Source organism: Ischnura elegans, unplaced genomic scaffold (assembly GCF_921293095.1).
Source record: "Ischnura elegans unplaced genomic scaffold, ioIscEleg1.1, whole genome shotgun sequence".
Lineage (NCBI taxonomy): Eukaryota > Metazoa > Arthropoda > Insecta > Odonata > Coenagrionidae > Ischnura > Ischnura elegans.
This window is the reverse complement of record NW_025791662.1, coordinates 34606-50533: the sequence shown is the minus strand read 5'-3', so window position 1 is coordinate 50533 and position 15928 is coordinate 34606.

Below are 15928 nucleotides of genomic sequence, written 5' to 3'. Positions count from 1 at the left end.
GATTTTACGAATAGCAACAATTGTATTGTTTATAACAATAGCGACGACGTTCGGGCAAGGTTTTGCGACGATTCCGACGTTTTGGTACACCGCGCATGCGATTGCATCCGTTTCGGGCGAAATCGGACCATCCGCAGCGAAATTACCATTAGCAACAATTTTAGCAACAATAGGCTCGAACACCATGTAGGCACCACCTATGGCATCCACCGTGGCCAACGGAACCCGACCCACGACCCTCCATACCCGAGCAATACCCACCGACACAATCAAACTTTCAAACATCACTACAAATAGGACTATAACCAATCGATAGAGAATCGAAAGATATAAACAAATACCCCCACTCTTTCGTTTTTTTTTTTTTTTTTTTTTTTTTATAAGTCCAGACTTTTTTTTTTCGGTCCGGGTCACACGTTCCCCCGTGAAGGCCTTCGATCGGCCACTGATTGTGCTTGTGCCTCACTCTGCCTAACTAATATCAGCACACAACTACATATCGAGTACTAACTTCCGAGACCTTAATCTCGAATGACGCCCCCCACACACAAAAACCCCATTAATGGTTTTCAGGTCGCCCCGCTCCGCTCCGACCATCACTCGGACGCATATTTTTCACGCCCACCGCAACCCGCAGGACGCGACTTTTGCCTTTTTTTGGACGCCTTACGGAGGTAAAACTTTCTCCCCCCGCATCTCCCGAAATAAATTTTTTCCACGCCATTTCTCGACGCCGTTCCCTTCCCCAAACCTTCCCCTGTCGAACGACACCGCTCCCAGATTTTTGAGTACTCCGAAAGTACCCCAAACGCAGTACTCTAACATCACCTCCCACCACCTTCCGTCGGGACACCGTGAAAAGTCACTTTTCATTTTTTTCCGCTCTCACGCGGCCGATTTTCGTCTAGTTTTTTTTAAATTCACAGACGACCTCACGATCCGCACGTTACCTATTTTTTCCAGCTCTCCAGCACGCATCCTTCCCATTTTTAAAAATTATTCAAACGTCGTAAAAACAGCTCTCGACGACTTTTTCACGCGTTTTTCCCCTTTAACTCCGAAAGTATTGCAAATGTCTCCGGTATTCTTCCAGTTCCTTTTACAGAATTGTATTCCACGTTTTCAACATGAATTTCAATCATCCAGCACGTACCAAAGTGGTTGAAATAAATTTTCAAACGTCACCCGTCTACCACTTCTGCAACCTTTTTTCACCCATTATTTCCATTTAACGCCCTACGGTTGCTAGGTTTCGCTTCGAATTTTTAAAATTAACGTTTGACATTTTATTCTACATTTTCCTGCTTAATTACGCACGTCTGCGACTGTATTCAGTAATTTTCCATGAATTTCCAAAGTCACGGCAATTTCTCAAAACGTATTTTTTTCAGAGGTTATAATTTTTTTACTCCTCAATGGTACTGCTTGCTGCTCGATCGTTTCTATTTGCGATAAGAATACGTACGGTTACACATTGTGCATTAATTTGTAGTCCATACGACTTCATTTACCTATTTTTAACTATTTTCGAAAGGTTTCGCAAAATATTTTTTCCCATTTTTTTCACATTTATAATACATTTAACTCCAATACCATAATTTTCATGGGATATCTCATTCCATTTTCTAATACGTCGTTTACCAACACACATTACTGCTTAATTACGTCCCGAAAATGTTGAATTTACTAATTTTCCACGAATTTCATAGGTCACCGCTAACTTAATTTCGTCGACTTTTTTCGAGGTTTTTCATTTTTTTAAGCACCATTACTACCTTTTTTCCCAATTTTCTTTACGTTGTCTTAAAGAACGTTTAATTCCACGCTTTCTTGATTTTTTTCACGACGACCGAACGCATCCTTCTAATTTCGAGTGAATTTCAAAGGTTTCCGACACTAATTTCGCTATTCATTTTCCATCGAAGTTTCGCGTCAAAACACTTCCAATCACTGAGTGAACATTTTTCCACGACACGTACGCACGTCACGCGTCCGCCGAGTGAATATGGACCACACGGAGCAATTACACGATTTACCACGACTCGAAAATGAAGGTTTTAAGTGGAAATGACCGTAAAAATGCAACTTTTTAACCCTCTCCGGTGGCATTAGAAAGCGCATAAACTACGGTAACGTCCAAAAGCACCCTCTACACGATCTCCGCCACCGACGACCGCGATATCTTAAGATTCGGGGGTGAAAAAAATCCCCCCGCAAATGCCGACACCTCGCAGGGGCAGTCGACGCAACCCGCTTCGCACTCCCATGCTATTCTCCCATTGCCGCGACCTCCGATCACTCGAATCGCTCCAATTCGCTTCGATACCGTCCGATTTCGTCGCCACAAGTCTCGAATGGATTCTAACGAAGTAATCCTTTCCATTCCGGAAGATCGTCACGATATCTCGAATTTTTTTTCTCGCCACTTTAACACGGGAAACCCCATTGAGCATGGTGGATTTGCTCGCGTCGCTCCCATTCGCTCGTTTACCGTCCGATTAGCCAATCACGTGTCCCCAATGGATTCTAACGACGAAATCGTTTCGATTCCAGAAGATCAGAGCGATATCTCGAATTTTTTTTTTCAGAAATTTTAACATTGGATTCCCTATACGAGCACCCCGGATTTGCTCGCGACCTCGTAATTCCGCCGTTTCTCGTTTGTTTCCCTTCCCACAAGGCCACGGGCGACTCTTGTGACGTAAACGTTTCGATTCCCGAAGATCAGAGCGATATCTCGATTATTTCCGGGTGAAAAATTTTACATGGGAAATGCACCCACGTGGCCGCGATTTGCTCGCGACCTCGTAATTCGCCCGATTCTCTTTTGTTTCGCTTCCTTCCGGTTCGCGAGCGACTCTGATACGCCAATCGTTTATATTCCAGAAGATGGCGCCTCTATCTCGAGTATTTCCGAGTGCATTTTTTTACCCGGGAATTCCCATTGCCGCATCCCGGATTTGCTCGCGACGCCATAAATCGCCCGATTCTCTTTTGTTTCCGTTCCTTCCGGTTCGTGAGCGACTCAAATGAGCCAATCGTTTCCAATCCGGAAGATATCCGCGATATCTCGATTATTTCCGGTCGAGAAATTTTACACGGTAAATCCCATTGACGCATCGAGATTCCTCGCGAGAAAAAAAAATTTTTAAAAAAACAAATTTTAAACCGCGATTAAATAAACGGACGACGATTCCAGTGACGTCAATCTTATTAGAACGAAACCAATCGGCTCGTCCGTTGCCTTGGTGACTCTGAATAACTTTTGGCCGATCGCACGGTCCTGGCACCGGCGACGCATCTTTCAAATGTCTGCGTCATCAACTTTCGATGGTAGGTTCTGCGCCTACCATGGTCGTGACGGGTGACGGGGAATCAGGGTTCGATCCCCGAGAGAGGGAGCCTGAGAAACGGCTACCACATCCAAGGAAGGCAGCAGGCGCGCAAATTACCCACAATTCCCGGAACGGGGAGGTGGTGACGAAAAATAACGATACGGGACTCATCCGAGGCCCCGTAATCGGAATGAGAACACTTTAAATCCTTTGACGAGGATCTGTTGGAGTTTCAATGTCTGCGCGTTGCGGTGATTACAGCTCCAATAGAAGCGTATATTAAAGAAGAAGTCGTTGCGGTGGAAAAGCTCTCGTGGTCGGAGGTGTGTCTTGTGATCGGTGCTCAACTGTTTCGTGTCCTGTTCCGGTGTGTCGTCCTCCTTCCGTCCTCTTCACCGAGTGCCTTGGTGTTTCACTGCACGTTTACTTTGAACAAATTAGAGTGCTCAAAGCAGGCCGTTGGTCGCCTGAATACTGTGTGCATGGAATAATGGAAAAGGACCTCGGTTCCATTTTGTTGGTTCTCCGGTGGACTCGAGGTAATGATTGATAGGGAATCGATCGATGGGCATTCGTATTGCGACGTCAGAGGTGAAATTCTTGGATCGTCGCAAGACGATCCGATGCGAAAGCATTTGCCAAGAACGTTTTCGTTGATCGAGAACGAAAGTTAGAGGTTCGAAGGCGATCAGATACCGCCCTAGTTCTAACCATAAACGATGCCAGCTGGCCATCCGCCCAAGTTCCTTCTGTGACTCGGCGGGCAGCTTCCGGGAAACCAAAGCTCTTGGGTTCCGGGGGAAGTGTGGTCGCAAAGCTCAAACTCTAGCCTCTGACGACACTTCCGGTGACCCGTTTCGACTCGCCCCGTACGCACGGCCGAGGATCGATGCCCTCTCGTCGATTCCTTCCTCCGGCGGGCCGTTCCCGCGGCTTTCCGAGTGATGACGTCACTGCTGAGGTGAAAGTGGGTTTCCGTCGAATTCTGAAATATCGATTCGAACCCATGCCAAAGTATCGAAAGTATCGAGAATCGATGTTTTCTAGCGATTTCGATCCTCTCGAGCCCAAAATATCGATGCTATGGTCGATTAATATCGAAAAATTTAAATTGAGAATTTAGACGTCGTGACCCATTGAGTATCGAGATGGTGTCTTAAAACTCGCTACCGATACAAAGTATCGATGGGAACATCGATACTCTGCCCAAAATTGAGGCAAGAATGAATATAACGTGCACTTTTCAAAGGGGCAAAACTCGATGTTCCCTGCTTCGACTGTTATCGAAATTGATTCTATTGAATACACATTGGATCTCATTGTATCGATACGCTCGAATATCGATCTTGATATCGATACGTTTACCAAAAAAGGTGTCCAAAGTCAGCACTTTTGTGTCATAGGTACGCTATTCAGGATCGATAATATCGATGTTGCAAACGACAAAGGTACCGTTTATCGATTTGAGTGTATAAACCGACAACTTTTCTTTATGCTTGTCTATTAAAACTGACAATTTCTTAGATAAATGGCTAGAAAATATATTCCAAAGTCGGCACTTTCGCAAAAATTCCTCTTTCAATGTCCAACATTTGTTATCGAAAAATCGATATTCTGAGCATCGATGGAATCGATTTTTCGATATGATCCAAAGGAACCGCCACACGTTAGTATCGAAAGGCATCGAAATCGATTCTAGTATCGATATTTTTCTCAGGAAAGAAACATAAAATCGCAATATTCGCAGAATTTGTTTCAGTGTCACGTTTTCGAGATCGATTTATTCGATACTTTGACAATCGATTGTATCGATTATCTATTCCATCGAAAGGATATTGACTTGTTTGTATAACCACGCATCGATATCGATACCAGGACCGATAGTTTACTCAGATATAAATTCTAAATTCTGAACTTTCGCAACCATATCTTTCAAGGTAGCCGGATTCAGATTGATATAATTGACACTCTGGGTATCGATACTACCAATAATCGATACAATCGAAAGAACCGTTACCTTTTTAGTATAAATAAATATCGATATCGAAGGCAAGGTCGATAGTCTTCTTAGAAAATATCGCTAAAATCGAAACTTTCGCAGATTTCCTGTCGAAAGTTTTAGTATCCCAGAAACTTGTGCAACCAGCAATGCACGAAATTACCCCTGAAAACCTTTGCTACCCGCACAACAGCCACCCCAGGCACATGTGCAACCGCCCAAACATAAAACTACCCTAGGAACGTAGGCAATCCTGCAAAACCTTACTCCTTAGCTTTTATGCAACCAGCGAAGCATAAACCTACTCCTAGACACTTGTGCAACCAGCAATGCACAAAATTACCCCAGGAAACCCTTGCTATCCGCAAGACAGCAACCCCAAGCACATACGCAACCGTCCAAACATAAAACTACCCTAGGAACGTAGGCAATCCTGCAAAACCTTATTCCTTAGCTGTTATACAACCAGCGAAGCAAAAACCTACTCCTAGACACTTGTGCAACCAGCAATGCACAAAATTACCCCTGGAAACCTTTGCTACCCGCACAACAGCAACCCCAAGCACATATGCAACCGTCCAAACATGAAACTACCCTAGGAACGTAGGCAATCCTGCAAAACCTTACTTTTTAACAGATATGCAACGAGAGAAGCCGAAATCTACTCCTAGACACTCTTGCAACCAGCAATGCACAAAATTACCCCTGGAAACCTTTGCTACCCGCACAACAGCAACCCCAAGCACATATGCAACCGTCCAAACATGAAACTACCCTAGGAACGTAGGCAATCCTGCAAAACCTTACTCCTTAGCTTTTATGGAGCCAGCGAAGCATAAACCTAATCCTAGACACTTGTGCAACCAGCAATGCACAAAATTACCCCTGGAAACCTTTGCTACCCGCACAACAGCAACCCCAAGCACATATGCAACCGTCCAAACATAAAACTACCCTAGGAACGTAGGCAAGCCTGCAAAACCTTACTCCTTAGCTGTCATGCAACCAGCGAAGCATAAACCTACTCCTAGACACTTGTGCAACCAGCAATGCACAAAATTACCCCTGGAAACCTTTGCTACCCGCATGACAGCAACCCCAAGCACATATGCAACCGTCTAAACATAAAACTACCCTAGGAACGTAGGCAATCATGCAAAACCTTACTCCTTAGCTGTTATGCAACCAGCGAAGCATGAACCTACTCCTAGACACTCATGCAACCAGGAATGCAAAAAATTACCCCTTGAAACCTTTGCTACCCGCACAACAGTTACCCAAGCACATATGCAACCGCCCAAACATTAAACTACCCTTCAAACGAAGGCAAACCCGCAAAACCCTACTCCTTAACAGATATGAAGCCAGCGAAACTGCAACCTACTCCTAGACACTTGTGCAACCAGCAATGCACAAAATTACCCCTGGAAACCTTTGCTACCCGCACGACAGCAACCCCAAGCACATATGCAACCGTCCAAACATAAAACTACCCTAGGAACGTAGGCAATCCTGCAAAACCTTACTCCTTAGCTGTCATGCAACCAGCGAAGCAAAAACCTACTCCTAGCCACTTGTGCAACCAGCAATGCATAGAGTTACCCCTGGAAATCTTTGCTACCCGCACTACAGCAACCCCAAGCACATATGCAACCGTCCAAACATTAAACTACCCTTCAAACGTAGGCAATCCTGCAACACCTTACTCCCTAGCTGTTATGCAACCAGCGAAGCATAAACCTACTCCTAGACACTTGTGCAACCAGCAATGCACAAAATTACCCCTGGAAACCTTTGCTACCCGCACGACAGCAACCCCAAGCACATATGCAGCCGTCTAAACATAAAACTACCATAGGAACATAGGCAAGCCTGCAAAACCTTACTCCTTAGCTGTCATGAACCCAGCGAAGCATAAACCTAATCCTAGACACTTGTGCAACCTGCAATGCACAAACTTACCCCTGGAAACCTTTGCTACCCGCACGACAGCAACCCTAAGCACATATGCAACCGTCTAAACATAAAACTACCCTAGGAACATAGGCAATCCTGCAAAACCTTACTCCTTTGCTCTTATGCAATCCTGCAAAACCTTACTCCTTTGCTTTTATGCAACCAGCGAAGCACAAACGTACCCTAGACACTTGTGCAACCTGCAATGCACAAAAATGCCCCTGGAAACCTTTGCTACCCGCACAACAGCATACCCAGGCACATATGCAACCGCCCAAACATAAAACTACCCTAGGAACGTAGGCAAGCCTGCAAAACCTTACTCCTTAGCTGTCATGCAACCAGCGAAGCATAAACCTACTCCTAGACACTTGTGCAACCAGCAATGCACAAAATTACCCCTGGAAACCTTTGCTACCCGCATGACAGCAACCCCAAGCACATATGCAACCGTCTAAACATAAAACTACCCTAGGAACGTAGGCAATCCTGCAAAACCTTACTCCTTAGCTGTTATGCAACCAGCGAAGCATGAACCTACTCCTAGACACTCATGCAACCAGGAATGCAAAAAATTACCCCTTGAAACCTTTGCTACCCGCACAACAGCAACCCCAAGCACATATGCAACCGCCCAAACATTAAACTACCCTTCAAACGAAGGCAAACCCGCAAAACCCTACTCCTTAACAGATATGAAGCCAGCGAAACTGCAACCTACTCCTAGACACTTGTGCAACCAGCAATGCACAAAATTACCCCTGGAAACCTTTTTCTACCCACACCACAGCAACCCCAAGCACATATGCAACCGTCCAAACATAAAACTACCCTAGGAACGTAGGCAATCCTGCAAAACCTTACTCCTTAGCTGTCATGCAACCAGCGAAGCAAAAACCTACTCCTAGACACTTGTGCAACCTGCAATGCTAAAACTTACCCCTGGAAACCTTTGCTACCCGCACGAGAGCAACCCCAAGCACATATGCAACCGCCCAAACATTAAACTACCCTTCAAACGTAGGCAAACCCGCAAAACCCTACTCCTTAACAGATATGAAGCCAGCGAAACTGCAACCTACTCCTAGACACTTGTGCAACCAGCAATGCACAAAATTACCCCTGGAAACCTTTGCTACCCACACCACAGCAACCCCAAGCACATATGCAACCGTCCAAACATAAAACTACCCTAGGAACGTAGGCAATCCTGCAACACCTTACTCCTTAGCTGTTATGCAACCAGCGAAACAGAAACCTACTCCTAGACACTTGTGCAACCTGCAATGCACAAAATAACCCCTGGAAACTTTTACTACCCGCACAACAGCAAACCCAGGCACATATGCAACCGCCCAAACATAAAACTACCCTAGGAACGTAGGCAATCCTGCAACACCTTACTCCTTAGCTGTTATGCAACCAGCGAAACAGAAACCTACTCCTAGCCACTTGTGCAACCAGCAATGCATAGAGTTACCCCTGGAAATCTTTGCTACCCGCACTACAGCAACCCCAAGCACATATGCAACCGTCCAAACATAAAACTACCCTAGGAACGTAGGCAAGCCTGCAAAACCTTACTCCTTAGCTGTCATGCAACCAGCGAAGCATAAACCTACTCCTAGACACTTGTGCAACCAGCAATGCACAAAATTACCCCTGGAAACCTTTGCTACCCGCATGACAGCAACCCCAAGCACATATGCAACCGTCTAAACATAAAACTACCCTAGGAACGTAGGCAATCCTGCAAAACCTTACTCCTTAGCTGTTATGCAACCAGCGAAGCATGAACCTACTCCTAGACACTCATGCAACCAGGAATGCAAAAAATTACCCCTTGAAACCTTTGCTACCCGCACAACAGCAACCCCAAGTACATATGCAACCGTACAAACATAAAACAACCCTAGGAACGTAGGCAATCCTTCAAAACCTTACTCCTTAGCTGTTATGCAACCAGCGATGCATAAACCTACTCCTAGACACTTGTGCAACCTGCAATGCACAAAATAACCCCTGGAAACTTTTACTACCCGCACAACAGCAAACCCAGGCACATATGCAACCGCCCAAACATAAAACTACCCTAGGAACGTAGGCAAACCCGCAAAACCTTACTCCTTAACATATATGCAACAAACGAAACTGCAACCTACTCCTAGACACTCGTGCAACCAGGAATGCAGAAAGTTACCCCTGGAAACCTTTGCTACCCGCACGACAGCAACCCCAAGCACATATGCAACCGTCCAAACATAAAACTACCCTAGGAACGTAGGCAATCCTGCAAAACCTTACTCCTTAGCTGTCATGCAACCAGCGAAGCAATAACCTACTCCTAGACACTTGTGCAACCTGCAATGCTAAAACTTACCCCTGGAAACCTTTGCTACCCGCACGACAGCAACCCCAAGCACATATGCAACCGCCCAAACATTAAACTACCCTTCAAACGTAGGCAATCCTGCAACACCTTACTCCCTAGCTGTTATGCAACCAGCGAAGCATAAACCTACTCCTAGACACTTGTGCAACCAGCAATGCACAAAATTACCCCTGGAAACCTTTGCTACCCGCACGACAGCAACCCCAAGCACATATGCAGCCGTCTAAACATAAAACTACCATAGGAACATAGGCAAGCCTGCAAAACCTTACTCCTTAGCTGTCATGAACCCAGCGAAGCATAAACCTAATCCTAGACACTTGTGCAACCTGCAATGCACAAACTTACCCCTGGAAACCTTTGCTACCCGCACGACAGCAACCCTAAGCACATATGCAACCGTCTAAACATAAAACTACCCTAGGAACATAGGCAATCCTGCAAAACCTTACTCCTTTGCTCTTATGCAATCCTGCAAAACCTTACTCCTTTGCTTTTATGCAACCAGCGAAGCACAAACGTACCCTAGACACTTGTGCAACCTGCAATGCACAAAAATGCCCCTGGAAACCTTTGCTACCCGCACAACAGCAACCCCAAGCACATATGCAACCGTCCAAACATAAAACTACCCTAGGAACGTAGGCAATCCTGCAAAACCTTACTCCTTTGCTTTTATGCAACCAGCGAAGCACAAACGTACCCTAGACACTTGTGCAACCTGCAATGCACAAAAATGCCCCTGGAAACCTTTGCTACCCGCACCACAGCAACCCCAAGCACATATGCAACCGTCCAAACATAAAACTACCCTAGGAACGTAGGCAATCCTGCAACACCTTACTCCTTAGCTGTTATGCAACCAGCGAAACAGAAACCTACTCCTAGCCACTTGTGCAACCAGCAATGCATAGAGTTACCCCTGGAAATCTTTGCTACCCGCACTACAGCAACACCAAGCACATATGCAACCGTCCAAACATAAAACTACCCTAGGAACGTAGGCAAGCCTGCAAAACCTTACTCCTTAGCTGTCATGCAACCAGCGAAGCATAAACCTACTCCTAGACACTTGTGCAACCAGCAATGCACAAAATTACCCCTGGAAACCTTTGCTACCCGCATGACAGCAACCCCAAGCACATATGCAACCGTCTAAACATAAAACTACCCTAGGAACGTAGGCAATCCTGCAAAACCTTACTCCTTAGCTGTTATGCAACCAGCGAAGCATGAACCTACTCCTAGACACTCATGCAACCAGGAATGCAAAAAATTACCCCTTGAAACCTTTGCTACCCGCACAACAGCAACCCCAAGTACATATGCAACCGTACAAACATAAAACAACCCTAGGAACGTAGGCAATCCTTCAAAACCTTACTCCTTAGCTGTTATGCAACCAGCGATGCATAAACCTACTCCTAGACACTTGTGCAACCTGCAATGCACAAAATAACCCCTGGAAACTTTTACTACCCGCACAACAGCAAACCCAGGCACATATGCAACCGCCCAAACATAAAACTACCCTAGGAACGTAGGCAAACCCGCAAAACCTTACTCCTTAACATATATGCAACAAACGAAACTGCAACCTACTCCTAGACACTCGTGCAACCAGGAATGCAGAAAGTTACCCCTGGAAACCTTTGCTACCCGCACGACAGCAACCCCAAGCACATATGCAACCGTCCAAACATAAAACTACCCTAGGAACGTAGGCAATCCTGCAAAACCTTACTCCTTAGCTGTCATGCAACCAGCGAAGCAAAAACCTACTCCTAGACACTTGTGCAACCTGCAATGCTAAAACTTACCCCTGGAAACCTTTGCTACCCGCACGACAGCAACCCCAAGCACATATGCAACCGCCCAAACATTAAACTACCCTTCAAACGTAGGCAAACCCTCAAAACCCTACTCCTTAACAGATATGAAGCCAGCGAAACTGCAACCTACTCCTAGACACTTGTGCAACCAGCAATGCACAAAATTACCCCTGGAAACCTTTGCTACCCACACCACAGCAACCCCAAGCACATATGCAACCGTCCAAACATAAAACTACCCTAGGAACGTAGGCAATCCTGCAAAACCTTACTCCTTAGCTGTTATGCAACCAGCGAAGCATAAACCTACTCCTAGACACTTGTGCAACCTGCAATGCTCAAACTTACCCCTGGAATCCTTTGCTTCCCGCACGACAGCAATCCCAAGCACATATGCAACCGCCTAAACATTAAACTACCCTGCAAACGTAGGCAAGCCTGCAAAACCTTACTCCTTAGCTGTCATGCAACCAGCGAAGCATAAACCTACTCCTAGACACTTGTGCAACCAGCAATGCACAAAATTACCCCTGGAAACCTTTGCTACCCGCACAACAGCATACCCAGGCACATATGCAACCGCCCAAACATAAAACTACCCTAGGAACGTAGGCAAGCCTGCAAAACCTTACTCCTTAGCTGTCATGCAACCAGCGAAGCATAAACCTACTCCTAGACACTTGTGCAACCAGCAATGCACAAAATTACCCCTGGAAACCTTTGCTACCCGCATGACAGCAACCCCAAGCACATATGCAACCGTCTAAACATAAAACTACCCTAGGAACGTAGGCAATCCTGCAAAACCTTACTCCTTAGCTGTTATGCAACCAGCGAAGCATGAACCTACTCCTAGACACTCATGCAACCAGGAATGCAAAAAATTACCCCTTGAAACCTTTGCTACCCGCACAACAGCAACCCCAAGCACATATGCAACCGCCCAAACATTAAACTACCCTTCAAACGAAGGCAAACCCGCAAAACCCTACTCCTTAACAGATATGAAGCCAGCGAAACTGCAACCTACTCCTAGACACTTGTGCAACCAGCAATGCACAAAATTACCCCTGGAAACCTTTGCTACCCACACCACAGCAACCCCAAGCACATATGCAACCGTCCAAACATAAAACTACCCTAGGAACGTAGGCAATCCTGCAAAACCTTACTCCTTAGCTGTCATGCAACCAGCGAAGCAAAAACCTACTCCTAGACACTTGTGCAACCTGCAATGCTAAAACTTACCCCTGGAAACCTTTGCTACCCGCACGAGAGCAACCCCAAGCACATATGCAACCGCCCAAACATTAAACTACCCTTCAAACGTAGGCAAACCCGCAAAACCCTACTCCTTAACAGATATGAAGCCAGCGAAACTGCAACCTACTCCTAGACACTTGTGCAACCAGCAATGCACAAAATTACCCCTGGAAACCTTTGCTACCCACACCACAGCAACCCCAAGCACATATGCAACCGTCCAAACATAAAACTACCCTAGGAACGTAGGCAATCCTGCAACACCTTACTCCTTAGCTGTTATGCAACCAGCGAAACAGAAACCTACTCCTAGCCACTTGTGCAACCAGCAATGCATAGAGTTACCCCTGGAAATCTTTGCTACCCGCACTACAGCAACCCCAAGCACATATGCAACCGTCCAAACATAAAACTACCCTAGGAACGTAGGCAAGCCTGCAAAACCTTACTCCTTAGCTGTCATGCAACCAGCGAAGCATAAACCTACTCCTAGACACTTGTGCAACCAGCAATGCACAAAATTACCCCTGGAAACCTTTGCTACCCGCATGACAGCAACCCCAAGCACATATGCAACCGTCTAAACATAAAACTACCCTAGGAACGTAGGCAATCATGAAAAACCTTACTCCTTAGCTGTTATGCAACCAGCGAAGCATGAACCTACTCCTAGACACTCATGCAACCAGGAATGCAAAAAATTACCCCTTGAAACCTTTGCTACCCGCACAACAGCAACCCCAAGCACATATGCAACCGCCCAAACATTAAACTACCCTTCAAACGAAGGCAAACCCGCAAAACCCTACTCCTTAACAGATATGAAGCCAGCGAAACTGCAACCTACTCCTAGACACTTGTGCAACCAGCAATGCACAAAATTACCCCTGGAAACCTTTGCTACCCGCACGACAGCAACCCCAAGCACATATGCAACCGTCCAAACATAAAACTACCCTAGGAACGTAGGCAATCCTGCAAAACCTTACTCCTTAGCTGTCATGCAACCAGCGAAGCAAAAACCTACTCCTAGCCACTTGTGCAACCAGCGATGCATAGAGTTACCCCTGGAAATCTTTGCTACCCGCACTACAGCAACCCCAAGCACATATGCAACCGTCCAAACATTAAACTACCCTTCAAACGTAGGCAATCCTGCAACACCTTACTCCCTAGCTGTTATGCAACCAGCGAAGCATAAACCTACTCCTAGACACTTGTGCAACCAGCAATGCACAAAATTACCCCTGGAAACCTTTGCTACCCGCACGACAGCAACCCCAAGCACATATGCAGCCGTCTAAACATAAAACTACCATAGGAACATAGGCAAGCCTGCAAAACCTTACTCCTTAGCTGTCATGAACCCAGCGAAGCATAAACCTAATCCTAGACACTTGTGCAACCTGCAATGCACAAACTTACCCCTGGAAACCTTTGCTACCCGCACGACAGCAACCCTAAGCACATATGCAACCGTCTAAACATAAAACTACCCTAGGAACATAGGCAATCCTGCAAAACCTTACTCCTTTGCTCTTATGCAATCCTGCAAAACCTTACTCCTTTGCTTTTATGCAACCAGCGAAGCACAAACGTACCCTAGACACTTGTGCAACCTGCAATGCACAAAAATGCCCCTGGAAACCTTTGCTACCCGCACAACAGCATACCCAGGCACATATGCAACCGCCCAAACATAAAACTACCCTAGGAACGTAGGCAAGCCTGCAAAACCTTACTCCTTAGCTGTCATGCAACCAGCGAAGCATAAACCTACTCCTAGACACTTGTGCAACCAGCAATGCACAAAATTACCCCTGGAAACCTTTGCTACCCGCATGACAGCAACCCCAAGCACATATGCAACCGTCTAAACATAAAACTACCCTAGGAACGTAGGCAATCCTGCAAAACCTTACTCCTTAGCTGTTATGCAACCAGCGAAGCATGAACCTACTCCTAGACACTCATGCAACCAGGAATGCAAAAAATTACCCCTTGAAACCTTTGCTACCCGCACAACAGCAACCCCAAGCACATATGCAACCGCCCAAACATTAAACTACCCTTCAAACGAAGGCAAACCCGCAAAACCCTACTCCTTAACAGATATGAAGCCAGCGAAACTGCAACCTACTCCTAGACACTTGTGCAACCAGCAATGCACAAAATTACCCCTGGAAACCTTTTTCTACCCACACCACAGCAACCCCAAGCACATATGCAACCGTCCAAACATAAAACTACCCTAGGAACGTAGGCAATCCTGCAAAACCTTACTCCTTAGCTGTCATGCAACCAGCGAAGCAAAAACCTACTCCTAGACACTTGTGCAACCTGCAATGCTAAAACTTACCCCTGGAAACCTTTGCTACCCGCACGAGAGCAACCCCAAGCACATATGCAACCGCCCAAACATTAAACTTCCCTTCAAACGTAGGCAAACCCGCAAAACCCTACTCCTTAACAGATATGAAGCCAGCGAAACTGCAACCTACTCCTAGACACTTGTGCAACCAGCAATGCACAAAATTACCCCTGGAAACCTTTGCTACCCACACCACAGCAACCCCAAGCACATATGCAACCGTCCAAACATAAAACTACCCTAGGAACGTAGGCAATCCTGCAACACCTTACTCCTTAGCTGTTATGCAACCAGCGAAACAGAAACCTACTCCTAGACACTTGTGCAACCTGCAATGCACAAAATAACCCCTGGAAACTTTTACTACCCGCACAACAGCAAACCCAGGCACATATGCAACCGCCCAAACATAAAACTACCCTAGGAACGTAGGCAATCCTGCAAACACCTTACTCCTTAGCTGTTATGCAACCAGCGAAACAGAAACCTACTCCTAGCCACTTGTGCAACCAGCAATGCATAGAGTTACCCCTGGAAATCTTTGCTACCCGCACTACAGCAACCCCAAGCACATATGCAACCGTCCAAACATAAAACTACCCTAGGAACGTAGGCAAGCCTGCAAAACCTTACTCCTTAGCTGTTATGCAACCAGCGAAGCATAAACCTACTCCTAGACACTTGTGCAACCAGCAATGCACAAAATTACCCCTGGAAACCTTTGCTACCCGCACGACAGCAACCCCAAGCACATATGCAACCGTCCAAACATAAAACTAC